This window comes from Oreochromis niloticus, linkage group LG23 (genome assembly GCF_001858045.2).
Source record: "Oreochromis niloticus isolate F11D_XX linkage group LG23, O_niloticus_UMD_NMBU, whole genome shotgun sequence".
In the NCBI taxonomy this organism is placed as follows: domain Eukaryota; kingdom Metazoa; phylum Chordata; class Actinopteri; order Cichliformes; family Cichlidae; genus Oreochromis; species Oreochromis niloticus.
Window position 1 is genome coordinate 29744798 of NC_031986.2, and position 26514 is coordinate 29771311.

The 26514-nt window shown below is 38.8% G+C and overlaps 1 protein-coding gene across 3 annotated transcripts in view; it reads left to right on the forward strand.

The window, feature by feature from the left end:
• nlgn1 (neuroligin 1) overlaps positions 1–26514 on the forward strand; it is a 292800-nt gene that overhangs the window by 59090 nt on the left and 207196 nt on the right. The gene's annotated exons all lie outside the window — the stretch shown is intronic.

A 26514-nucleotide genomic window follows, 5' to 3' on the forward strand; every position in this document is an offset into this window, starting at 1 on the left:
GGATGGATTGATTCATTCAATCAATACGCATCACATAGATAATATTAATAAATAAATAAGATAAATGTCAGCTGGCAAATGCAATCTTGAAACTTACAGTTTCAGCAGCAGCTACAATTTCAGCAGTGCTAGCCCTGCCTGCACAGGGCTAGCACTGTGTGCAGGCAGGGTGTGGACTCAGATGCAGGACTCGGAAATGGGAAGTTAACTGAAAGCACAGCTTTATTTGCTGGAACATTCGTCAACAGAAGGAGTGTTTAGAAAAACAAACTAAGAGCCTCGAACTTGAACTAAACTAACTAGACTCAGGGAACTAAACTAGTAAGCATAGACTAGGAGAGGGAACTGGACCTTCACCTGAAGACGGGGAGCGAGATGCAGCGCGGAGAAAGTGAGGGTGATGTTAACGACGCGACAAAGAACTGAGGGAGACGCTGACATAAATACACAGAAAGATAACGATGACGCAGAAGCACAGCTGACACGGATAATCAAGACAGGGGAGGAGCAAAGACCACATGGCGTACACTAAGTAAAACAGGGAGCACACAGAGACCCAGAGTGGAAGGGGAGAGAGAGAACACGGAGGAGCACGAGAGAGGCAGACATGACGGGCAGGGAAAACAAGATAGAATAAGGCACGAGGGGAAACAAGAACTCACACTACAACATAAACACAGACACACAGAGGGAGACACGGGGGCAAAGCCACAAGGGGAACCCTAATAACCAAAAGCTAAACCGAACAACCTAGGTACTATAGAATAAACACAATGGACCTGAAAACACAAATACTAACACCAAATAACAAAAAATACAAGACAACTCAAAACACTGGGTCAAAAGGACCCAGGACCATGACAATGACAGTGATCTATGATGGATGCTTAGTGGAACACAGGGACATGCATGAATGTAAACTTCCTTATGCTGTAAGTAATAAGACCCACTTCTATACTCGTGCCAAATAACCTTATTCTAGCTCAAGTCAGTAAAGAGTCAGTAAGCCATCAAGGTGGTACTTTGTAGACCACTGATGCCAGACTCGTTTTACTCTATGGCCCGTGGACAGCATGATTTGATATCAAGCAGGGTATCCTAGTAATGCTGTGCCAGTTTCCCTTTTCTTTTGAAAGTTCAGATAAAACATACATTTCCTTATTCTTTTAAATATTTAATATTTTATTTCAAACAAGAAGAAGCCAACAGAGGTTGCTCACTACTTTTATAACCAACTTTTATTGACTGTACCAGTTTTTGTCCACTAAAGCAGGTATAAAAACACCTCAAAGACAGTGTCTCAAATCAATACGTTAAGAGTTTCTTCGGGATTGTTCTTTTACTTAATCTATAGAATGAAGTGATGGACAATGACAGGGGTTAATGTTTTTTAGGGACAATCTGCTGCCAGCACAACAAGAGTAATGATAAAAGATCACTTGGCTTTGAATAATTGTAGTCAGGGCACCGTGTTAGGAGTGACTGATTAACACAGTGTGTTTGTGTATTTGTGTGTGCTTGTGGGAAAGAACTTTAGGAGGAAATGATGATTAATGAGTGAGCAGACCTTGGGAAGGACAGGCTGCCAGTGGGACAGATGACAGGAGATAGAAGGATAGGAGGAGGAGGGACTGAGTGGAGAGGTGGACAGAGGTCTATAGAACCTCTCATTCTGGCAAATGACTGTTGAATGCTGACACTTACAATAGCAGTCAGTTCCTCAGCATGTTATTTATTTTCCTATAGTGCACTGATTGATGACACATCATTTCTTAATGCCACAGCCACTGATAGTTGGGTTTGAAGGCAGGTTGCTATTTTTGTAACCTCCTCTGTAATGAAACAATACGGCTTCTCCTGGAATTGATTCTTCCACCTGGGCTTTTCAACCACTTTTTCTCAAAAACAAATGTATCTGTTCTTTTCTAGTTCCTTGATTAACACATCTAATACTCAAATTTCTGGTTTTGCTTGTTTATTTGTTGGACTGATTTCTGAACAGCTTTACTTCAAGATAAAAGTGGAATTAATCTACATGAAACACATGAAACATTATGCACGGTGCCTGTGTGAACTGATGAGAGACGCTGAAATTGAGGCTGATTGATGCCCCTGTTATCAGCCTAGCCTTTACTTTTATGGACTGTAGCCTCGTGGGTATTATGAGTAACCTGTGTTTGATGTACTGTAGGACTAGAGTCCCTTGTGAAGTGCATGCTAACAGGCATGATTAGGTTTCAGTAGTTAAGCATATAGTGTCGACCTATGTATCAGCAAAAGTGCTAAAAGAAAGGAAACAAAGAGCTGATCCAGGCATTAATACTGTATTCTCTCACATTTTAATAAAAAAAAATTAATACAAATTTTGTGCAAAAACACGTCATCCAATATCATTCAAACGTGGAAACTAATTGATTGGATTTATTTAAAGACGAGAATTGGGATATTTCTTTGCAGGCAACATCATGAATTTTATTTCCTTGTTTAATTTAGGTGGTTGCATTTGTCATTGTTCATAGTGAAATTAAAATGCAGCAGGAGTCTTATTTAAACTGAAATATGTGCGCGGGCTGTATCATTATTAATCCATATGGTAGCCTGGTAATATTATATACTGGCGAAAACAAGGACAAAAAAATGAATTGCAGATGTATCTGAAACTTCAGTTTGGTGGCAGCCCTACTTACTTGTGCACAATAAAACCAGAAATGTCAAATACAACGATATATAAAGACAAGAAACAAAAAAACATCTATGTTTGCAGTGTTTTATGATTGTTGCTTGTGATGCATGGCTAACTAGGGAAATTATTGGAGAGGGCTGGTGTGATTTTCCTGTCACAGTGTAGATAATTGTGAGTGATCTAAAAGCAAACACAGATACATTTGCAAATGTTTCTCACATAGAAGCAATTAGAAAAAAGAACACTAGAAATATGCAAAATACTTATTGATTGATCTATATGTCATTGGAACATTTTCCACAGTTCTAACTTTAAAAGTGGAAGTAACAGTAAAATGTGTTGTTTCTTATTCCTGTTATTGTTGAAATATTGTTATATCTACATATAGGAGTCTACCATGAGTATATTGGGACTTTTTTTTCTTTGAAAACCTTAGAAATCCATGATGTACTGTTGCTTTCTTATAGCAGTGGGTCTTATGAATTGGCATGAGATGAGTCCAGTGTGGTGCAGTAGTGAGTTGGCATGCCACTGCCTCAGATTATGCTATTCTTTAATCCATTTGTTCCAGGCACTCATATGAGGACTCCAGTCAGCAGTCTCAAAGAAAAGACTCCTCTTCACTCTCATCCACTGGGATAACACCATGGCTAAAGCACAGGCACCCTGAGAGGCAGTTGCTGTCTGCTACACACATCATACTCACACACACATACAGTACTTGTGTAGTCCTCTTTCACACAGTCTCCTGGGAGCCAGACACGGGGAGACCATCCTAGTGTGAAAGCTCTTGGTTGGGGGCAACATACAGCAGTCTGGGAGAAGAAATGAAGTCTGCTTATGGTTATGTGTTGATGCACACATGCATGTCTCCTTGAGTCAGTACACAGATGTGTATGTGTAGTCTACCTTTACTTGAACTTGTGTATGTGTGACATAGAACGAAGTGAGCTGGAGCAGTGTGACCATATTTGGCATTTAGTTGGAGCAGAGAGGGATTGAAGTGCTGAGCCAAAGATGCTTGACTGCTGACCCTTTTATCTTTCACTGCTTCTCTCTTTCACACATTGTCAGACTTTAGAGGTGTTTTATTTTTTTCCACTAACTAAGTAATTAGTGTTAGTTGTTAACAAAACTACCAGTGCTAATATAAGAAAAAGCCACAATGTGATTCAGCATGTTAGAATCTATGCTTTGTATGTGTTTGGATAGATTAAATCAGTTACTTTATTGGCTAATCTGTTATGTCTTAGCAAGTGGGGGCTAAAGCCAGTGTTTCAGGGCTTCTGGCATAGCCAGCAGATATCTACATAACTAATATCCAGGCCAAGATGTCCCATCCCATGTTGTGGGCATTGTTTATAGTTTGACTATGAATGTAAAATATGTTTTAAAATTTAATAGGAAATAGTTGTCAGACTATATGCAGTTATTTCGGTAGTGCATCCCACTTTAGTTCACAGACTGTGAAAACCTGCATGCAGCCAAACAACTCTGCATATATTGGTCAAGAGAACTAAGATTACAGTAAACTGGAAACTAACAAGCTTCCAGTAAAGAAACATCTATTCCCTTGCCTACAGACTAAATATTCATATTCATTTTTCAGTTTTTATACATTAAGTAAGGTCTGTGCAAACTTTGTGTTTCGGGTTCATAGCAGTTTGTGTGTGTGTGTTTGCTTTGACGTGTGTGTCATGTATTGACAATGTGATGCCATAGGTGTTGACTGGGCTCCTGCAGCCGTGGTAACAGGTGTGAATTTATACACTGTAATTGGCAGATGAAAAACAAATAATTGAATCTGTTGAAGAGCTCACAAAGCACTGACTGAGTAGAAGTGGGTCCCTGTGTGAGCAACTGGGGTATATTTAAAAAATATTTTCTTTGTCTGAAAGAAATGTAAAGAACAGAGAATCTCACTCAGATAATAGCTGTGTTGTGTTTGATCATTTTGAAGAAAGGATTTTGATCATAATTGATTACAGTAAATATTTTATGCTAATGTTTTGCAGCATTTATCTAAATTTATATGACATTTATATGTTTCTTTACATGGCCAGTTCATCTTGCATTGCCTGTAGATAAGTGTTAGGTGGATGGGGATATTAAAATATTCAAGGCATCATGGACATCACGATTCAAGACATCCAGTTTCATTCAGCAGTCACTGTGTATGGATATATATAAATTAAACAAAGCTTCATGGTCTTCAAATGGAAGCTGTTTGTTATAAAATGACATTTTTGGAAATTGCAGTCCCTTTTTTGCACTTCATATTTACTGTTTGCTTGCAACCAAAGCCTGCTCAAACGTGGCCAAAAAAACTATTAGCCGACTACAAACACAAACCAGAAATCTTCCTGTGCTGAAAATGTTGCCCTTTGCCTACCAAGTCAAATTTTTAAAAAAAGAAAAAAAATGAAAAGCTTTCAGTGCAGTCTGTCCTGTTTTCTTATGCTAGTTTTTCTCACCAATCAAGCTTACTGGCTACCAGATTCCAACATTTCTCTATTTTGCCCAAAAGAGGAAAACAAAAACATTTGTTATTATGAATAAGCTTTGCTTTGCCACTGGAGGTACAAGAACAAAGTTTTAAAAACTTAGATACCCTTTAGATATACTCGATATGGGGGGAAAGGAGCCAAGGGAAAAATAAGACTGTGAGTTATCTTTCTCCCCTTCTTTCAGTTGGGTCACAGAGAATCAGTTGCTTCCATGTTGCATCTGTCTTTCTGTCACCACTGCTATGATGGTTAATTAAGAAGTTGTGAAATGGCAGACAGCTCTCTCTGTTGCTACATCTAACCTCTCCAGCTTCTTATGACTCTGAATACAAATGGAACTTAAGTGTGTCTGGGTGATTTTGTGTGTGTACGTGTGCGTGTGTGCATGTTGTCTTTAATACGACACAGACTCAGGTAATTAGCAAGATCTCACTTTGTGATTTCTCAGTCAAGAGTCAATTAGTCTAGTGGTTTGTGGATGAGCCAACGTCAGTCCTGTGGTACGAGGGAAAAATTGTTAATGTGTTTGTGTAATGCGAAAGGAGTTTGACAAGTATTCATTATCTCAGGGCTACCCAGAAATCTAGGAAATCAGATGTGGGTGACATATGTGTATTAAATATAGAAATACAGGGTCTCCCAAAAGTCACTATACACTTAATAAAATCCTAAAAATTACACAAGAAACTGAGTTTATTCATATGTTTAGCACCGACAAAGGAGTTGTTGCAGTCTATCTTGCTAGGCTTCCCATCAAGTTCCAACCTCTTGAAGACTTGTTGTATGCCTCCAGAGGAGCACTTCCATTTTCAACAACTTTCAGCCACCTTCAGAAGCAAGCCTCTATGACGTTTCGCAGAATCTCTTTCCCAACTTCGCTGCAGACCGTGCAGATTCTTTCCTCAAACTGTGACAGGTTAAGGAGCTTAGCATACAGCTTGCTTTTGATATAGCCCCACAAGAAAAAGCACGAGGTGTAAGGTCAGAAGAGTGCAGAGCCCATTGAAGTGTGATGGCCATGAAGCTTTTCAAACTCGTGCTGAACTGCAGTCGGGGACTGAAAAACTTCTTGCCAAGCAGGAATTTTGCAAAGCAGCTCCAATGTCAACTGGTGAGCAGGCAAGGGAATGATTTCCTTTGAAAAACTGCAGAGCCTAAGCTGTAATATGCTCATATATGTCCTCTTTAACCTCCTAAGACCTGGCGTCCACATATGTGGACATCACATTTTGGGTTATTTAGACCAAAATACTCAATTTTACTCTACAAGCACCTGATATCCACTTACGAGGACATTATACTGCTACTGTTCTATCGGAATTTTAAGCGAATATCCTCATATGTGGCTCTCATTTTTCTTAGAAACAAAAATTTGGTAAAAAAAAAAAGTATTGGCAATTCTCTGTTTTTGCATTCATCGGGTCCCAATATGCCCAAATATCAAAGACAAATTAAAAATGCATACCATGGAAGAGTTCGGGTCTTAGGAGGTTAATGGACATTTGTTTTTGGTCTGTATCATTTGACTTTTTTCTTGTTATTTCAGTTATATTTGCATGTTCGAAATAATTCTATCTATCTTATTTGAGCTAGCCCAACAAGTCCTGTTGTGCTCAAAAGTGGACATCCTGGCTTTTCCAATGATAGCTCATGTGTTTGGGTGGCCACTGTCAGCTCCAAATAGGCAGGACATCTAAAAAAAAAAGATACTTGTTTCCTCAGTTCTCAGGAGGATATGCTGATGGCCTCAAGTCTCTCTGAATGATACCTGGAACAAAATAGAAAAAAGGAATCGTTTAGTGACTTTTGGGACACCTGTCCTCCAGTAGGCACAGGTTTTGGCAAACTGCCATGCCTTAAAATTTATCCATGTCATATCTTTAATGTACAGTCTTCAAGAAACATGCTGTCTAACTTTGAAATCTCAGAGATTAGTCTTTACAGTAATTTCAGTACTGACTCAGTATTCAAAAACTGATAAATTGGTAAAAGCGATGCATCTGATCCAGGCAGAGTCTTTCATCACTGCCCTATTAAAATGTTTTTTTAAACTCTCAATTAGACTTTGTGTTTTTATAATTCAGTTTTAGTAAATTAATCCTCAATTGTCTTTTCCCATTAAACATACTATGTAGGTCACTCAGTTTCATTAGTCTAACTTCTTCATTTTTTAAATAGATAATAAAATTAAAAAACAAACAAACCATGTGGTCATTGATATTTACACAAATTATGAGAGTAAGGGCTTCTAAAATGCCATTATAATGCCATTATTAAGAGGATTTTATTAGTGGTCTACATATTATGTTTTATTTTCTACCCAACCAACAGCACCAGGCTGAAATCACAGGAGCTGATGTCAGTTGAAATCCTGAAGGTGATATCTATTCCTGGCCCCCATTTATTCCTTTCAGAGTTTTTACCACCTGTGGTGTTCCTCACAGGGTCCCTTTCTGTCTTAGCGGCTGTCATCCTGGCTTCCATGCAGCTCTAGGTTTTGGTAATGAGCAGCCTCAATCCTCATTGCCCCCTCATTACAGTCATGGGCCTGCTAGAATTGCAGCTTCTTTTTCTTCTCTTCTGGATGTCGCTATCAAAGAATCCACTAGCTCACTGCAAGACACAGGTATGCTTCTGCCAGGCTCTGTGACATGTCTGCTTATACAATATAAAAAAAATCAGGATCTATTTTACATTTATTCTCATTTTTCTGCTGTCGTTTTACCTTATTATTTTTTGTTTGTTCTCCCAAAAATATTAGAACTCTTTACCCTTGATGTGTGTGGTTTGGAAAGTAACCTTAATTAGTGTTTCTTTGCAAAGCATAAAACAAAGATCTGAGGACCTCGTCAAACTCTATTAGGGAAGAATAGAGTGCAAGATGAAGGCCATGTGTTCTGGTATAGGAAGAGGTTGCTGTCTAGTTCTACAACAAGTACTCTTAAATTAAAATATTCAGGACAGTAAAAAATATTATCAAAAAAATTAACTGAACATGTAAAATATAGTTATCATTAACTGACAAAAACGTCAACCTCTTCAAGTTTGGTCAAAAATGTATAAGTGCTATGACAACATTGCTTAGTCCCAACCTTACACAAAAGGTTTGACTGGATAAAGGCTTTTTTTTATTAATTAGGTGATCTTTAAACTACTCCACGGCTGGCTGAACAGAGAGCAATGAAGAAAGACTTTTATACAGCCTTGCTTCAGATATCAGTAACACTGAGACATCTTTTTTAAGTGTAGATTCTCATTCCTTGCTGATCTCATGCAGCAACACATGAACAGACAAGTATCCATACACAATCTCACCACATGCTCTTTGAACAGAAATGTTGCTTGGGTGATGCTGCAGTCAAACTTTGTGTTATTGTGGATTAGTCCAAGTGGCATTTTTATAAACGTGCTTATTAGATTTGCATTGGAAAGACTGACACACACACACACACTCATTTTCATATCTCAGTGAGGACATCTAATTGACATAATGCTTTGCCTAGCCGCTTACCCTAACCATCAAAAGTGAATGTCTGACCTTAACCCTTAGCCTAAACCTAACCATACCTTAATTGTAACCCTCACACTAAAACCACATTTTGAACCTCACATGCTAATTTTCTGTCCTCACAAAGACGACTAAACATGTACACACAAACACACGCACACACATCCCTTGGGTTTTTGTTTTCCCTATTGAATCCCACTCCACTTCTCCCGGTGGAGAGTATCTTGCCGGCGTGCACACGGTGCAGCAGACAGCTCATTCCAGTGCTGCCGGCCACCAAGGCTCAAGACTTTATTACCCACACAGGCCAAAAGAAATATTTGTGCCTCTGCCTCTCTCTCTAGCTTACCTTTGAAGCTTGAAGGCTTAGCCATTATTGGCAGGGGAGTAGTATTGAGCCCTGGAGAGGTGCTATGGAACCCCCTACATTTAAATTTATCCCCCTGTTTTATCTCAGCTTTCTCATTAGCAACACAGGAGACTACTTGTTACTTGTTAAGTCTTTGTTTCTGCAGGTCTTTTAATGTATTCCTCTCTCTCTCTCCTTCTCTCTCTCCCGCTGTATGTGTGTGTGTTTTCCTCTCTCATCCTTTCACTGTGGCACAATGGTTGGGGCGTTCTTTGTATGATGGTAATTAACTTTTATGATGTTGCTATGAGCATGGTCTTTATGCCGCCATGGCCGCCAGTCTGTTCAACCTGTCACTTTATCACCCCACTATGTTCTGAGCAATTAGTCTGCAGGGACACCTCTTGCCCTGCCTCCTGCTGCCATTGTCCAGCTATATCCTTCCAAACCTCAGCACAGAAAGATTGCACTTTTACAGAAGGAATGAAAATCAGCTGGATCATGCAGATTTCCTTTTTGTCTGTAGGAGGAGCTGTGTCTGACCGGCCATTTAAAGACTGAAAATATAACGTTTTCCATTGCATGTTATTTTGCTAAACGCCAGGCTCTGGATGGAAAAATTGTCAACACAGAAAAACAGGAATTAACGATGTCTGTGGTGTCTTGTAGTGGACAATTGTTATTTGACTTCCCCTCCTTTGTGTTGGGTCCCTACTCCTCAAAATTATAGCTGTTGTGTGCAGAATTCTTCTCAGCAAGCTGGCTTTGGAGCATAATTTGTGTATTTATGAAAACTGATCTGCCCACACACACCACATGTTATTACCAAATGCCAACCCTCATTTAGATATTTATCACAACAGAGAAACGCCTGGAAAAAAAAATAAAAATAACGCTTTTTTTTTTACCTTAAGCAGGTATTTGTCATAATTACCTGACTGTCATTAGATGGCTCGAAACTTTACAAAACTGTAAAATGAATATACAGCATAGTCATTTGTGACTCTTTTATTGGTCTCTTGGGATGCCATGGAAAGCCTTCTGTTATGATAACAGCATCCTAATGAAAAAGTCCTAATTAAATGAGTGTATGCATACCTGGGTGTTGTTTTGAAGTGAACCGCTTTTAAATCTAACTGGATGAAATGTAAGAACAAGGCTGCTTTTATGCATAGTTTCACTTAACTGCACTTTGATGACTGCAACCCATTTCGCACACACACCCTTCCTCTTATCCCATGAGAATTACAATATGTAATTTAACTGCACTCTTCTATTCAGCAAACAAAAGTGTGGCAGGTGTGAAATGGTGTAAAATATGCACATTTAAAGTATGTGAGTAGGTAAAATAAGACTGAAAAAGCAGACTCAGGCAGATCAACTAGTTCTTTACATGTAAATCAGACACTGAAGAAGTGAGATAACCAAGCACTGCTTATGAATAAAAACAGGTTCTTTCCCAAAATCCTTATTTGTTTCCATAATGTTTTTTGTTTGCCATAATTTACAGGCATATATATCAAATAATTACCGTAAAATACCAGTTTTACTTATTACTTTCATTCATTACTTCCATCTAAGATTGAACATCTGAGATCTACACCTACCATATACCCAGTCAATAACTGCTTTGACTTTACTGCTCCAGTAAGAATGTCAAATTTGAACCCAGGGAAACATTTGAACTCATGGGACCTATTGGTTGTCTCGTCACTGAGCTGTGGTCTTTCCTTCTTAGCTCAGATATTGATCTACCGCTTAGGCAATTAGTCTGAGCAACCCCTTTTACCTTTTTTATCCTTTCTCCTCCCAGCTCCAGTCTAAAGCTCTTAGAAAATACCAAAGGATTGCCTGCAGTCAAAAGAATCCAAATTACCCGCTCTTCTTTCATTGTGATCACCTGCCAGCTTTAGGAGATGGGAAAGGTTTTCCCTGTTGATGCAGCTCAATCATCCCTTTCTTTATCCCCTATACTACACAAATGATCTGCAATTCAGTGACAATATTAGATCAGAAAAACAGAAACACTGGAAATGTAGGGATTGACACATATTACTGTAGGATTATTTTGAAAACAGAAAGATCATTTAAGCTACAACCAACAAACTCAGAGTGAAAACACTTTCAGAAACAGAATATAGTCTGAAAGTAAACCTCTCTTGAGACGTAGCCATTTTTGTTTTTTATTTTTGATTTGTATTGCGTGCAATTTCCTCTCATTCGTCTCTACTCACATGCTCACAGATCAGTTGGCACTAATGCTACCAGGTGAGGCGTCTACCTGCCATCAATAGCAGTGGAGGAAAAGTTAATGCAGACTCCGTAGCCACATTTACTTTAGTACAATTCATATAGACACTGTCCAAGAAAAAAGAAAAACAGATTTTTGTTCTCAGTAGTGCTGCTATTTTTTAAAGCTTAGTTGCCTTAAATTTTCTCCAGTTTGACAGTGAACTCAAATTGGCCAGTTTCCTTGTTGAGTCCTCATTCTGCCTGCTTTGCCCAATTTTGTCTCTGTTCTTGTGAGAGAAATGTGAGAGAAGCAGAATAATGATCAAAAACTATTGCAGCTTGTCTATTTGTCTTAAAGGTGTCCTCGAGGTTTTTCTTGAAAATAGACTGCTTAAAACTAGGGATGGGTATCGTTTAGGTTTTATCCGATACCGGTGCCAAACCGGTACTTTTGAAACGGTGCCGGTGCTTAAACGGTGCTCAAACCGGTGCTTAAAGAATGGAGAACACAAAATTGTCCAAAAACCTCTCATGTTCAGCTGTTTTTTTTTGTAAAAAGATAACAATGTTAGCCTTTTCTGCAGCTATAGGGCATATATGGTCTCACTCTTGGCTGGAAGCAGTGCTTAAACAATGGAAAAAACACAAACTTTGTCCAAAAACCTCTCATGTTTAGCTGTTTTCCACTTTTTCTTTGGTCATTTTAGTCTTTTTGGCCAGGGTGAAGGGAGTATCTGCCATCAAACAAGAAGACAGCCGCATGTAACTACGACGGTGTTTGCTAGTTCACCTTACATGCATTAATGTAATAATGTGGTTAGCGTACTCAACGTTAATTACACACGAACAACATGAAGCTACTCACGCAGAGGAGAACGGCTGCTGCTGCCATCATCATCCGTCATCATTTCTGCTACACTGACAGGGCTAGGGGCCAGGACTCTACTCTTCGGGTTTTTGGGGGATGTTGCTAACGCCGGGTCCGCTAACAGGCACCACACCCGCAGTAGATGTGCACGGTGTGAGGTCTCGCAGCAAGCTATCAAACACGGCGCATTTCTCGGCTTTAAAAAAAACCGCTATGCGTCGCCAGGTGTTTCATCAGATTTGAGGTGTTACCTCCTTTGACAGTATCACAGTATCAGCTTAAAGCACTTGTTGCAGGCTGCTGAGTTTGCATCTTTTGCTGTGAAGTACAGCCAGACTTTTGATCTCTTCGCCTTGGGCATTTTTAATCTGTAGCTCTGCTCTAAAAGAACGTACGTACCTGGCCCCGCCTACTATCCTCGTAAACGTAAAATGATTGGCTAGAATTGGCTCAGGAAAAAAAAAGCACCGAAATAAAGCACCGAAATGTGCGCTGCTTTTCGGTCTGGTTACTACCGTTTATGTCAGATGGCACCGGACACCGGTACCCATCCCTACTTAAAACTGTGTGACAGTCGTTGACGTCAAAACGTAAAGTCTACAGCTGCTGCAAACAGTCAATAAGATGATACAAAGATATGGGACGTGCACCGGAAGTGGTAAATGATTAGATTGAGGAGATTAGTATTTTTGTGTACCAAGTATTGTTGTAAGACAGATAAACGTCTTCCAGTGTAGTTAAACTACAGTGGCTTGCAAAAGTATTCGGCCCCCTTGAACTTTTCCACATTTTGTCACATTACAGCCACAAACATGAATCAATTTTATTGGAATTCCACCAATACAAAGTGGTGTACACGTGAGAAGTGGAACGAAAATCATACATGATTCCAAACATTTTTTACAAATAAATAACTGCAAAGTCGGCTGTGCGTAATTATTCAGCCCCCTGAGTCAATACTTTGTAGAACCACCTTTTGCTGCAGTTACAGCTGCCAGTCTTTTAGGGTATGTCTCTACCAGCTTTGCACATCTACAGACTGAAATCCTTGCCCATTCTTCTTTGCAAAACAGCTCCAGCTCAGTCAGATTAGATGGACAGCGTTTGTGAACAGCAGTTTTCAGATCTTGCCACAGATTCTCGATTGGATTTAGGTCTGGACTTTGACTGGGCCATTCTAACACATGGATATGTTTTGTTTTAAACCATCCCATTGTTGCCCTGGCTTTATGTTTAGGGTCGTTGTCCTGCTGGAAGGTGAACCTCCGCCCCAGTCTCAAGTCTTTTGCAGACTCCAAGAGGTTTTCTTCCAAGATTGCCCTGTATTTGGCTCCATCCATCTTCCCATCAACTCTGACCAGCTTCCCTGTCCCTGCTGAAGAGAAGCACCCCCAGAGCATGATGCTGCCACCACCATATTTGACAGTGGGGATGGTGTGTTCGGAGTGATGTGCAGTGTTAGTTTTCCGCCACACATAGCGTTTTGCAATTTGGCCAAAAAGTTCCATTTTGGTCTCATCTGACCAGAGCACCTTCTTCCACATGTTTGCTGTGTCCCCCACATGGCTTGTGGCAAACTGCAAACGGGACTTCTTATGGTTTTCTGTTAACAATGGCTTTCTTCTTGCCACTCTTCCATAAAGGCCAACTTTGTGCAGTGCACGACTAATAGTTGTCCTATGGACAGATTCCCCCACCTGAGCTGTAGATCTCTGCAGCTCGTCCAGAGTCACCATGGGCCTCTTGGCTGCATTTCTTGTTCAGCCTGTGAGTTTAGGTGGACGACCTTGTCTTGGTAGGTTACAGTTGTGCCATACTCCTTCCATTTCTGAATGATGGCTTGAACAGTGCTCCGTGGGATGTTCAAGGCTTGGGAAATCTTTTTGTAGCCTAAGCCTGCTTTAAATTTCTCAATAACTTTATCCCTGATCTGTCTGGTGTGTTCTTTGGACTTCATGGTGTTGTTGCTCCCAACATTCTCTTAGACAACCTCTGAGGCCGTCACAGGGCAGTTGTAGAGCTGTTTTGCAAAGAAGAATGGGCAAGGATTTCAGTCTGTAGATGTGCAAAGCTGGTAGAGACATACCCTAAAAGACTGGCAGCTGTAATTGCAGCAAAAGGTGGTTCTACAAAGTATTGACTCAGGGGGCTGAATAATTATGCACACCCCACTTTGCAGTTATTTATTTGTAAAAAATGTTTGGAATCATGTATGATTTTCGTTCCACTTCTCATGTGTACACCACTTTGTATTGGTCTTTCACCTGGAATTCCAATAAAGTTGATTCATGTTTGTGGCTGTAATGTGACAAAATGTGGAAAAGTTCAAGGGGGCCGAATACTTTTGCAAGCCACTGTACGTGTGGTTGTTGCTGGCTTATTAAGATTGTACAGCTATTAAGCACAAAGGATTGTCTCCCTTTGTCATCATTTTTCCCCTCGCCTCATCAAACTGGCATCATTAATTTACCAATTGAAAGGGTCTTTAGGCAGTTGACTTGCCATTTTTAAAGTAAACAGTGTCTTGGAAGGGAAAAAAAAATCTCTTAAAAAATCGTTAGCTAATGAAGCCTTAACAGCAATGATTATTTTCTTACTTGGAAGGCAGTGTGTGTGAAACTAATGACTTCTGAGCAATAATTAATTGATTCTTGGCCACCTGAATAAGCAGAATTTTAATAAGTAGTGACAAAGAGGACAAATCTCATTATAACCATCTATTTAGCATATGTAAGAATCATTGCAATGCTTTGTTTGAGTGGTGTGGTAGGAAAATATATACTGAGCCTAGATCATTCCACACTCTAATTAAAAAAAACCCTGCAAATACGAGCAATATAATGCTGATTGTGGTCTGCGACTCTTGACATTTTAGCCATTCATTTAGATTTTTAGAGGGTATCTGTAAGTGCGGGATGAAATAATGACTTCTCAGTAAAATTTTAGGAATAGTTGGATTATTTATGTAGAATAGTAGTAGTAGTTGTAAAGCTGGGGTTGTGTAAATCTCTGTATTGCTGCTCTCAAGTGTGATGGTGTAAAGGTTTTCACTCTAATACACATTTTCCAGATGCTTGAGGTGCGATTGATTGCTGTTTCTCCTTCTCAGTCTTTTTCCCCCAGATCTATTATAACTGCATTTTTGGGCCCGAAGAGAGTTCTTTCAGCAGACTTTTAACAAATATATACCACAAATGCACACAGAAACCCTCCATGGACATTGTGTCAGTCACTGTTGTATAGTGTGAATGTGTGATACATCTCATATTAAAAGCTCTGCAGTGAACATTATGAAAGGTAAAGGTTTCTTAAATAGCCAAGGGTTGACAGAATAGATTATTGGGAACTTAATGGTTTAAAACCATAAAAAGATGTCACCTCTGTAGTCATCAGTACAGAGACTGATATGCTGTTTGTGAGTGAAGGCAATTCCCTCAAGGCTCACAGGCACTCTTATCTGTCTACACCAGGGGTGTCAAGTCATTTTACATCACATGCACATACAGCCCACTTTGATCTTAAGCGGGTCGGACCAATGAAAGTCTACTTTCTGTCAGTGTAAAGAAGTCACAACTGTTTCTCTACATGATACAGAAAAAGCTGCTGTGATAAAGAAAGAAATCTGTCAGCATGACTCTTTGGACTTAAATTGTCAGAAATAAATGTGTTAAATTACAGAAAAGGTTCTGGTAGCTCATTGCTCACTCTGTCGACTTTATTGTTGTTGTTGTATTTATTTTTTATTGTAGTCTCAAAAAACAAATTTCTTTAGTAGAAAGTGAAAAACAAGCTTTTCTGATTTTCACAGTTACAGAGGTTTTATTAGAGACATAGCTAAGCGTTTTGGAATTTGGCATAATTTATGAAAGTTGAAATTTCCTCGGTATGAATAGCAGAAATTAGGCTTTGTTGTTAGAGGTCATTTTGGGGAAAAAAATAAAACAGTGGCTGACAACACGACATGATGGTAGACTGCTGTGTAATAAGCAAGTGAATAAGGTAGAAAATAGAGATTTTTGATGGGAAACTGAAAGTGAACTGTAAATTTAGGCTTTTTCAAGGAAGCTGTTTTTATTCAGTGTTTTAATAAAAGCCTTATTTTTATGCATTTACTACTACTAGGGAGAGCTCACATGAGGTTTAAGGCCGGGACAAGTTTGAAACCTTTTGTCCTCCACAATGGAAAATGGATCAAAATAAAAAACAGTATCACTCAGCTTAGCAGTCTCCAGTATCGTTAAAATTTACCCAGATGCTGCTCATTTTCTCTCTGTGTACCTGGCCTGTACTACTAAACTTGCTGTCTTCAGAACATCTGCCCCCTTCCTTCCTTCACATAATGGTACGATCCAAGTCTGTCTTTGCATGTGATTGGGTGCATGGTGTGCCCATCAAAATAAAGTCCCACCCCTGCCTGTATGGATTCTCAGCAGGGCTGAAGATTTAGCTCCCACATACTGACGGGCCATTAATGACTGTCATATGAATTCGTCTCGCAGGCCGGATATAATTCTATGGCGGGCTGGATATGACCCGTGGGCTGTACTAATCTAGACTATACTATGAAACGGATTACTTTTTTTTGTTTGCCTCTCAGTGAATAAGTTATATGACTCTACACTCTATATTATTTTTTTATATCAGTTTGTCCATGAATATGTCCTTTGAATTTTTAAATCTGAAGCTGGAATACAGCTTATTTTGAAAATGTAAAACTCGGGTTTTTCTTCAGGGTGTGAGTATAAAGCTCAAGTAAGATGAACTAAAATTTCTAAACACAGTGTTCTCAGCAGCGACCATCATCAGAAAACTTTGCTATTATCCAATTATGCAAAAGTCCTCATGCAACTGATGAAACTTGACTAAGGTTGGAGAACGCAATGGTTTAACAAACATTTAAACCATTGCAGCTCCGTATTTGCCTTGTCTAAAAGTCTGGTGCACTGCAAAAACAATGCTTAACTGCCATTTTTATTCTCAGTACATCAAATACTGCTGTTTTGTCAAAGGTGTCTCAAAAATATGCACAAGGGATCCCTTTTGCTGGCCTTAGGAGCAGTGGCGTGTCTAGAAAATTTTTGTTGGGGGGGCCAGGTAGGGGCACGGATTTGGAGAAGGGTGGCAGATGTAATTGGCAGATAATGTTAAAAAAATTCTACCAACAGTTAACCATCATTCAATAACCCTGTAAACCTAATAACTGAATTTGCTTTTGACTCTTATTAGAATGAGGTTTTAACCACTACGGTGCAAAGTTTTTAGATACTGCGTTGATGAAGTACAAGAGATACAATCAGTGCTTTGTCAGTGTTTACGCAGCATTCAAGGACAGCAATATTTGCATAGTATTTTTACTGACATATAATGCACATATGTTTTGGGCACAAACATTTTTGAATATTAAAATACGAACATTTTTAACATACAATTGGCAAATTAGCCAATGCAAAACTTTATCTGCCTATTAAAAAAAAGAAGATAATCTTCTCACAAACTGGTGTTTGATTTTGAAACAGGAAAAAAGTGGGGAAACAAATGAAAAGACTAACATTTGAATGAAACCTGAAAGCAAGTAAATACTTTCTATGCTGCCTTATGATAAACTTTAGTAATATTGATGTATAAAGAACAACACTGGCTGATGATGAAATACAGTCAGCTGGCATGGTGACACTGCCAGTATTAACCTGCAGGGCTGGACTGGGACAAAAAATTGGGCATTTTGACCAGAGACCGGCCCACCAGGTATTAAAGCCATAAAGCCTTTGAATGAAAACAAACGCTGTTGTGACAGTGATGTACACTGTCTTGTTGGTATATGTATGATTTCTATAAATTTTACGTCAGATAAAAACTTTGTTCGAAAGATTCAGATAATTATTTAATAAAAGCCAGATATTTTAAATGAGAATAAGTAAGAAAAGTATTTCTTTGTGCCCCCCTTTCCCTGTTAATGCCCTACCTGGCCCCCTGGCAACACTTTGTAGACCCGCCCCTGCACAGTTACCAGCTGTCAGCTACGTAGAAAAGGATGCTGGTGTTATTTGTCTCTCAGAAACAGTTCATAACTTCCCTTCAACTCATTCATGTCACCTAAAAGGTAAACCTGTTTCTCCATCACCTGTTCAGCTCTGATGATTCAGTAAGGACATCTCCTGGTTTCATCTGCATGTTTCCCTCTCACCACATATCCAAACCGATATCATGACCAGCAGCTTTACAGCTGTGGCTCCAGCAAACATCAGCTGATACTAGAAATTAATATTAAATAAATTCTAACAACAGCTGATCAAGCTTAAACGTGCTGCTGTTGTTTAGCTCGACATCTGCTGGTTTCCTCTTTCTGGCGCAAAGTGGGCGATAAACAAACAAGAGAAAAGCCGATCAGCTGATCATTGATCAGTTTCATGATTGAAGTAGGAACAGGAGAGGGAGGGGGAGAGAATGAGGGGAGAAGAAGCAGCTGTGCAGCAAAGACACAGAATAACTCCAGCTTTGTGTCTTTTACATTATAGCTGAAGTTCGGGACAAACTGCGTCTCTTCTCAGCTCAATACAAAACCTGTAATATTTTCTCTGAATGAGGGACCATTCCATTTTTAAGGAGCTGTTGGCAACTCTACTAACTAACCTTATGAATAAAATAAAGTTCACTATCAGTAACATCAAAGCACCCACCCAGCTGTACAGAAACTCCGTCATGCTAGCTAGTACACAGTACGAGTTATTGTAACTGACTGTAAAAAGTCAGCACAACGAAAATAAACTCCACCTAAACTTGGTTTATATCTGACCCAGATAGACTGCAGGTCATAACTTCTTACCTGAAGTTCAGTTCACCTGACACTCGGACCAGCAGCCGCCTCGGGTCTCTCCTCCTCCTGCCTCCCCTTCCCTCATCCACCTGCTAGCCGCCGTGGAAGCTCCGCCATGCTCGATGGCCAGTCCAGCTATGTTAAACGCCGAAAAACTGTTTTCTGTGATGCTGTCTTTCGTGCTTGGCTCTCCTACCTTTGCTAACATGATGCTCATAGCGCAGAAGCCGATGCTGCATTCACTTACACTCGGATATCTGAGCTTCACTGTGAAAACATAATCGTACATTTGATATTTCATTGAATTTTATTGTTTTGGCTTCGGGGTGGCACCTGGGGTGGCCAGTCTGGTTGGGGGGGTGGCCTGTGCCCCCCCAGGCCACCCCGCTGGACACACCACAGCTTAGGAGAGCATGGCAATAGTGATACAGATATTTCACTCCCATCTTGTCACTCTGTCACTCTAAAAGCTTGTGGGTTATAAACTTTTAAAACTATTTGCTCTCTGTAAACACATTTAGAGTAAATTAATGTTTAGACTGCTTCTCTCCAGCTAATGAGTTAGCAAATAAGGAATTTTGTCATTAACACCCCCCCCCAAACAACAGAGTATGGATGACATGATATTCAGTCAGTTATGTGTTAAATTTGACACAGTCATCATGCCAGTGTTGTCAACATAACAACAGCGAGTGAGGTTACTGGGTTATAGCGTTTACTTTTAGAAAGTTGCTCATGGCTACTAATACATGCATGGATACATGTGTGCCATGCTGTGGTGGCAGCAGGGACTCAGCATTCCCATGCACGACACGTACTAGGGCAATTGCTGCGGCGATTTACCCTCTGCTCTGTTGCCGTGGTGACTGAATCACTAAGGAGAAGGGTGTGTGTGTGTGTATGTATCCAGAAGGGATCATACAAGGGCCCTTGTTACTTAAAGATGATAGCTCCCTCTCCCTCTTTTTTTTTGTATCTCATTTTTATCTTCTCTTTCACCCACTCACCTTTTCTCTGCATCATTTCATTGTCCTCATTGCCCCAATCATGCATTCTTTCCTTTATCATTTCCTATTGCTCCATTGCTCTCATTTTTCAAATCATACGTCTCTTCCTTTATCATTTCCCATTTTTTCTTGAACTCCGAGTATTACAGTTTGTTCTTTCCTTTCCTTCATAGCAGTTGCCACTAAAGAGTTCCTGTTACCTTGTGTGATATACTGCATATCTGTGGCTAAACAATCTCTATACTTCCATAAACACTATTGGTTCTTTTAAGCTTTGTGGGGACATAATGTTAAAATGAATGTAATCAGTTAGCATGAGACAATTGTTGTTTGTCTTAGCATGCTGAATGTTTCTCATGAAAAGAAAAAGCGGGTTAACACAAGACACTCACGGAAAATCCTTAATAGTGTGGATGAAAGATAATACAGTGCTTAGTACTTTATTAAAGGTCCAGATTAGGAGCTGGAGAAAAGAGTGCTCGGCTGTAAATCCTGGAGGTTTGGATAGCTTAAGGCGTGATGGGAGAGGTATTAAAATCGTGCAAGTTTATATGCTGATGAGATGAGAGTCAGATAAGACACCAAAAACAGGATCAACAGAGAAGAGATGTAAATGTCAAGAGAGGTGGTTGTGGTGACAAAAAATATTAGGAATCTTAGCTTTCTGTTAGTCACATCTGCCTTTTTTATTTAGCTCAAAGCTCTTAATAATTTGATTTTGATTTTTCTGCCTTACCTGTGTCCTGTCAGTCCAATTAAGTAATACATAACTAACTGTCTTCTTTCCCAGCTAGAGTGACGTCTTGAAACTCCATTTCCCAGTCTCATAAGGGCTTCCATTATGCTTTTTGTAATATATTTGAGTTGAGAGTTGTTTTTGTTTTTTTTGTTTTTTAATGCATGGGCTTATTGCACCTTGCATTGTGGCTCCCTCATGCCAGTTTTCTTCGCTTCGCTATCTTCATATGTCACCCTAGGATATTGGATTTTTGTCTGCCTTTGAATCTTTTTCTGCATTTGAGCCCACTTCTCACAGATGAGGTGTTGTGATTGCAGTTTTTCAACCAGAATTCTCACAATAATAAGCTTTCAATTGTTTTTTCTTTTTCTTTTAAAAAAATCATTTTCTTTAGCTGTATAGGCCACCACACAAACTCGTATATCTGCTATTTTGACATGGGCAGAAAATTATTTAAAAATGCAACCAAATTAGCAAAAGGTGAGTCCATTTTTCACAGATGGGGTTTTGTGATCGCAGTGAAAACCCTTAGTTATGTAGAAATAAAGCCAAATGAGCAAAAGGGGCACAAGGAATTAAAGAATGATTTAGCTTTTTACTCCAAATACGTAGTTTTTACTCATAATAACATTAAGTTCAAATACAGCCCCGCAATAACAGATTCACTCTTCACTACAATAACAGCACATCTTACCATAATACACAAAATTTCTGTCTGTTTGTCAGCAAGCTTGATGTGACAAAGTATAGTTCATCAACCAAACATGCCACACAGGAACATCTAAGGGACTTGAAACTTCAATATTAGATATTATGATGTCAACCTGTTATTTAGTAGCTACTTACCAATACGCTAACATGACACATTTTTAACATTTATTCACTTAAAAACATTGTATAACACTGTCCTGTTTATATGCGCAAAACATGATTATACATTTTAATGTCTTTACATTGTTTAATAATAGACTCAACTGAAATGTATATATGGGGATAGGTTAATTGAAAAATCTAAATTGCCCATAGGTGTGAATGCGGGAGTAAATGTGAGTGCGAATGGTTGTCTGTCCCTGTGTGTTAGCCCTGTGACAGACTGGCGACCTGTCCAGGGTGTACCCCGCCTCTCGGCCTATGACAGCTGGGATAGGCTCCAGCACCCCCCGCGACTCTGAAAAGGATAAGCGGGAGCGAATGGATGGATGGATGGATGAAATGTATATAGCAGAGCAGGACCGGAGCATTGCAGTGGACTTCAATAAAATCTTATATTTATTTTGATGAACAAGATCTGCAACCCCTATTCTTCTCTTCATAGTGAGAAGAATATTAGTTTGCCAATGGCACAAGTAGACCACACGGTACACACAGATTCTGTTTATCCCTAGTGTAAGACAGTGATATGCAACTTGCCTAACCGTTGCTGTGAAAAGGTTATATACACATTAAATCAACCTGTTCTCACTAGAAGGGTAACAGATACTGTTGTTTTGCCAAACCTGCTCTCATTTCACTGATATGCCCCTGCTAGAGCAGTTTTAATAATAAGATGGGTCTTATTCCCAATTGGTTAAATGCAGATCTCATTTAAACACACTCGGTAGGAGTCATTTTTCAAAGTGCAGTGTTAATGCTGTGAAAGGGTATGTTTTAACTGAAACCGCAATCTTTTTATAATTGTACAGAAGTCCATATTAGTGCTTAACTCTAATCAAATATTCTCCTGACAGATTTACACTTTGCTCCATCTCCACCCCACCTATCATGAAATATAGCTATATCTATGGCAGTAAAAGGAGACCTTGTCCGTGTCTCTGTCAGGTAAGTGGTGTTTGACAGAATATCAGTATTTTTTTTCTGCCCTTGAAAGAGAACATATTGAAAATAAGAGGCTACGCCACATGATTGAAAAAGCCATCCTTTAATTTAATCCTTCAGATTCATTTTGAAGTTTGGTGAGCCCTTGATTTACTGTGATAACAATTAATTTTTGAAATAAGCAGCTATATGACATGAGAGTGTCACGAATCTGCCAACTCTATTCTCTTAACACATACTTTACATCAGCCTGGTACAATCACGCATATTCTGTTGCAAGTGTTAAAAACAGAAACTATGTTGATCATCCATCAGTGAACAGCAAACGGTTCACTTAATTAACTCACAATACCGTAATCTCCTTTAGCTGTATCAAAGATCTGGAACCTAAAAAAAGTGTTTCACCTGACCCAGAAAGTTAATGATTAAAATTACACCTTACCTGACTACAGATTTTGACACTGTGACAGCATTAGGAAACAGTAAGACGAGCACGCATCATGTCTGCAATTACAGCGATAGAATTGTCAGTTTAACAAAGTAACTGAATAAAGGCAACAATGTTAAAGGTTGACATAATACGGCTATTATGATAAGCCAATCTAGCTTCTCTGCCTTTTGTTCATTCAACAGATTATTATGCTGCTATGAACTGAATGGAGATGAGAGTGTGCAGACATTCACTAAATTTGACATTGCCCTTCAGATCCACAGGGAGGAAGCCTTAATTTAGGTTGCCTGAGATTCAGCCTTTCTGTCTGGGGGAAGGTCAAGGAGTGTTAGGCAACACTTATTCACCAAAGCAATTATATGTAGGCCTGTTGAGCTCCAAAAGAGGGACCAAGTCAAACTGTTGCAAAGCTGACAAGGTGAAAAAGGATAAAAGAAAAAAAAAAGGTAATTGAGAAGCATACTACAAGTTATACTAATGCACTATCACATAAGTATTTAAAGCCAAGCAAATATTTTTGTGTATTATATAGCATTTTCCATTTTTTTTTTATGCATTTACTCTGTATATTGGTAAGGAGCTGCTATAACTTCTGTCAGAAAATGAAAAAAAATCTTCCAACCCACAGTGTGGATAATGGCCTGCTGTCTGTTATGTCTTGCTGTCAGAATAGTGCCTGAGTTGACGGAGATGAGATCCTTAAAAGGGCATACACTGTTTTTAGTACATGTCCAATTTCCTGCTAACATCGGTTTGTAACTGTTATAATGCGTAATGTTTCCTGACCATGATAAACAAGACTTTTCCCTATTCAAGTTGTTTTGCTAGCAAAGCTTCATCACACCTGATTCATAGCAGTGTTAACTCCTCAAAATTATTTTCATACCACAAGAGCCATTGTGACATTATGTACAAAACACCTCAGGCACATTTATTAGGATTGGATGAAGTGATTAGATCAAAGGTTGCCTTGGTATGAACAGGTAAGAATTTAGTGGACAACATTTAAAGATCATAGTCACTACAAATATAAAGAAACAAATAGTTTATAGTTTCATTTTGATGAAATTTATCATGAATATTGAAAAGTGTAAATGAAATGATGGTCCAGCTTTGACAGACATGGATGTAAACTGCTCCTCTACTGGTTAGTACATGCAACAACTGAAGTAGTCTGGAAAAAAAATACAAACTGACCCAAATTTTGAAAATTCACTTCATGCCTACAGTCTAGATTTAAGTATTTTTGCACTTAGAAAATGTTATATAGAAGTTTCACTGATGATAGCAAAATTTTACTTTAGGATCACCGTTCAACTTTTGCTGTTCTTTTCACTTTCACTTCACACCATCTTAAACCCTGAACACACTGTTTATTCCCTTCCTTCATTTTCCCATACAGTAAGTTTATAAGTATCTTTATGGCAAACACAAAATTTAAAGAAAGACAGTAATGAGTGGGTCAGATCTGTGTGGGGTCCATTATGTACACCTTCATAAGAGCACACTTTAGCCCGTTTTCCATTACTACCTACTTGGTACCAGGTACTATGACCTAATGGAAAACCCGGAAAACCGTGGCGAGTCGATCCAAGTACTAAAGTAGTACCTACTCGGCAGGAGTTCCAAACCAATCAGAGCAGGAACTATAATGTGACACCATCAGACTTCACGTCACCGATTGGCTGGTCAGTGGCATCACACAACGAGTCATGAGAGGGGCTTGTTCACAAAAATATAAACCACTATTTTTGAAACCTGGCAACGAGGGAAATGGCAACAAAAAACAGCCTGCGTCACAGGATACTCAGCTGCGTTGCTCTAAGGATGACCATGCACATTAGGTGGTACCCGATTGTAATGGAAAACCAGTTGATCCGAGGTTGAGTTGTGGTGAGGTGATCCCAGTAGGTGGAAAAGGGGCTTTTGTAGTCTCATATAACCTTCACATCTGCATAATCAACTGTTTAACAGTGAAGAGTATTCCAAAGTAGATGACCATTACACACACACACTCACACACACGCACACCAAATAGATGGGTGTCATTCACAATAATTACAGAGATGCAACGTGCTGAATAAACCATGGAAATAAGATACTGACACATAACTGACACATAATTTTAAACCTAAAATATGTTAAACGATCCAGACAATATTCCATCTTAATGTTATTGATTTATCATCATACAGTGAGTACTCACTTTTTAATTAATACTAGACAGAGGTGGTAATAAAATATTTGTCATATGCAAAACACACATGGGCGAGAAGTCCCTTAACAATTAGTTTTTCTGGTGTCCTTTTCCTAGGCTGTTTATTTCTAATTTCAGATCTTTATTAAATGTGTTCACATACAGAGGAAATACAGAGAGGTTATATTATTGGCTCTAAACTAGTGTTTAATTCCATTCCAGGCTTCTAGCAACTTTGTTTCCTTCATAGTTTTAGAACAGATGTGCTAAGAGCATCAGAGCATCTAATTAATTACTGTAGTCACTAACAAGCAGAATGCATATGCGAATGAAATGCTTCAGTATAAACTGAACTTTATGTAAAGGAAGCTATGGCAGGACCTCTGGCTGATACTGCACCACAGGTTGCAGAATGAATTGTGGTAACCATTCTTAGTGGATTTTAAAGTAACAGTTCATTAAGTATAGTAGTTATTTTACAGTTGACAAATAATGACATGAAAATTAATTACAAAATTTTTTTATTTTATTAATATAAAAAAATTACTTAAGCAATTTTCTATTATATATTTTATTTTTTTGTTTGTTTGTTTTCATTTTGTTTCTTTTTTTTTTCTCTTTCTTTCATTGAGCCAGTTCATACGTAAGAATAAGATAAGCTCCTATCCGATCCCATCCTACCTTATGTATATCTGAGATACACATAAGGTGTTTTTTGATGTAGCTGCTATGTTGCACCTGTTGCAGTGAAAGATTTATTTCCTTATTCATCACATACAGACACCTGGCAAAGTCTCCTTGGTTAGACACTGTGTGTGTGTGTGTGTTTGTTAAAGGGCATACTTAACCTAAAAACATGATCATTTCCAAAACCTAATTAAGCGGCGTTAGTACCTAAACCCAATCAACCAGGAACTTGAAGTGAAACAATACAGTGTTGAACAAGGAAAACCTGCAGTTTCTAGGCTCACAGTTTTGTGATCTGCATACTTTAACTCTTTAAACATTCATACATTCATCCTATTATTATAAGAATATAATAAACTGGAATATAAAATTTCTAATTATGCACCTGCAACCACCATAACATGCATTAAAGCCACCTTGTGTACAGGGATTTTCTTTTGTAAAACCGAGTATTTACACATTTTTTGCTCTGAATGAATATAGAAATTTTAAGTTTTTCATGATTATGATGGTTTAAAAATTAAGTTTAACTGTTAGGGTATGCAATTGTTATTGGGGCAAATGCTGTTAAGGTATGCAAATAAATAGGCCAATATATAAGAAGAAATGGGAAGTGCTACCTGGCAGTAAACTATTTCCTAAATAAATAAAATGCTA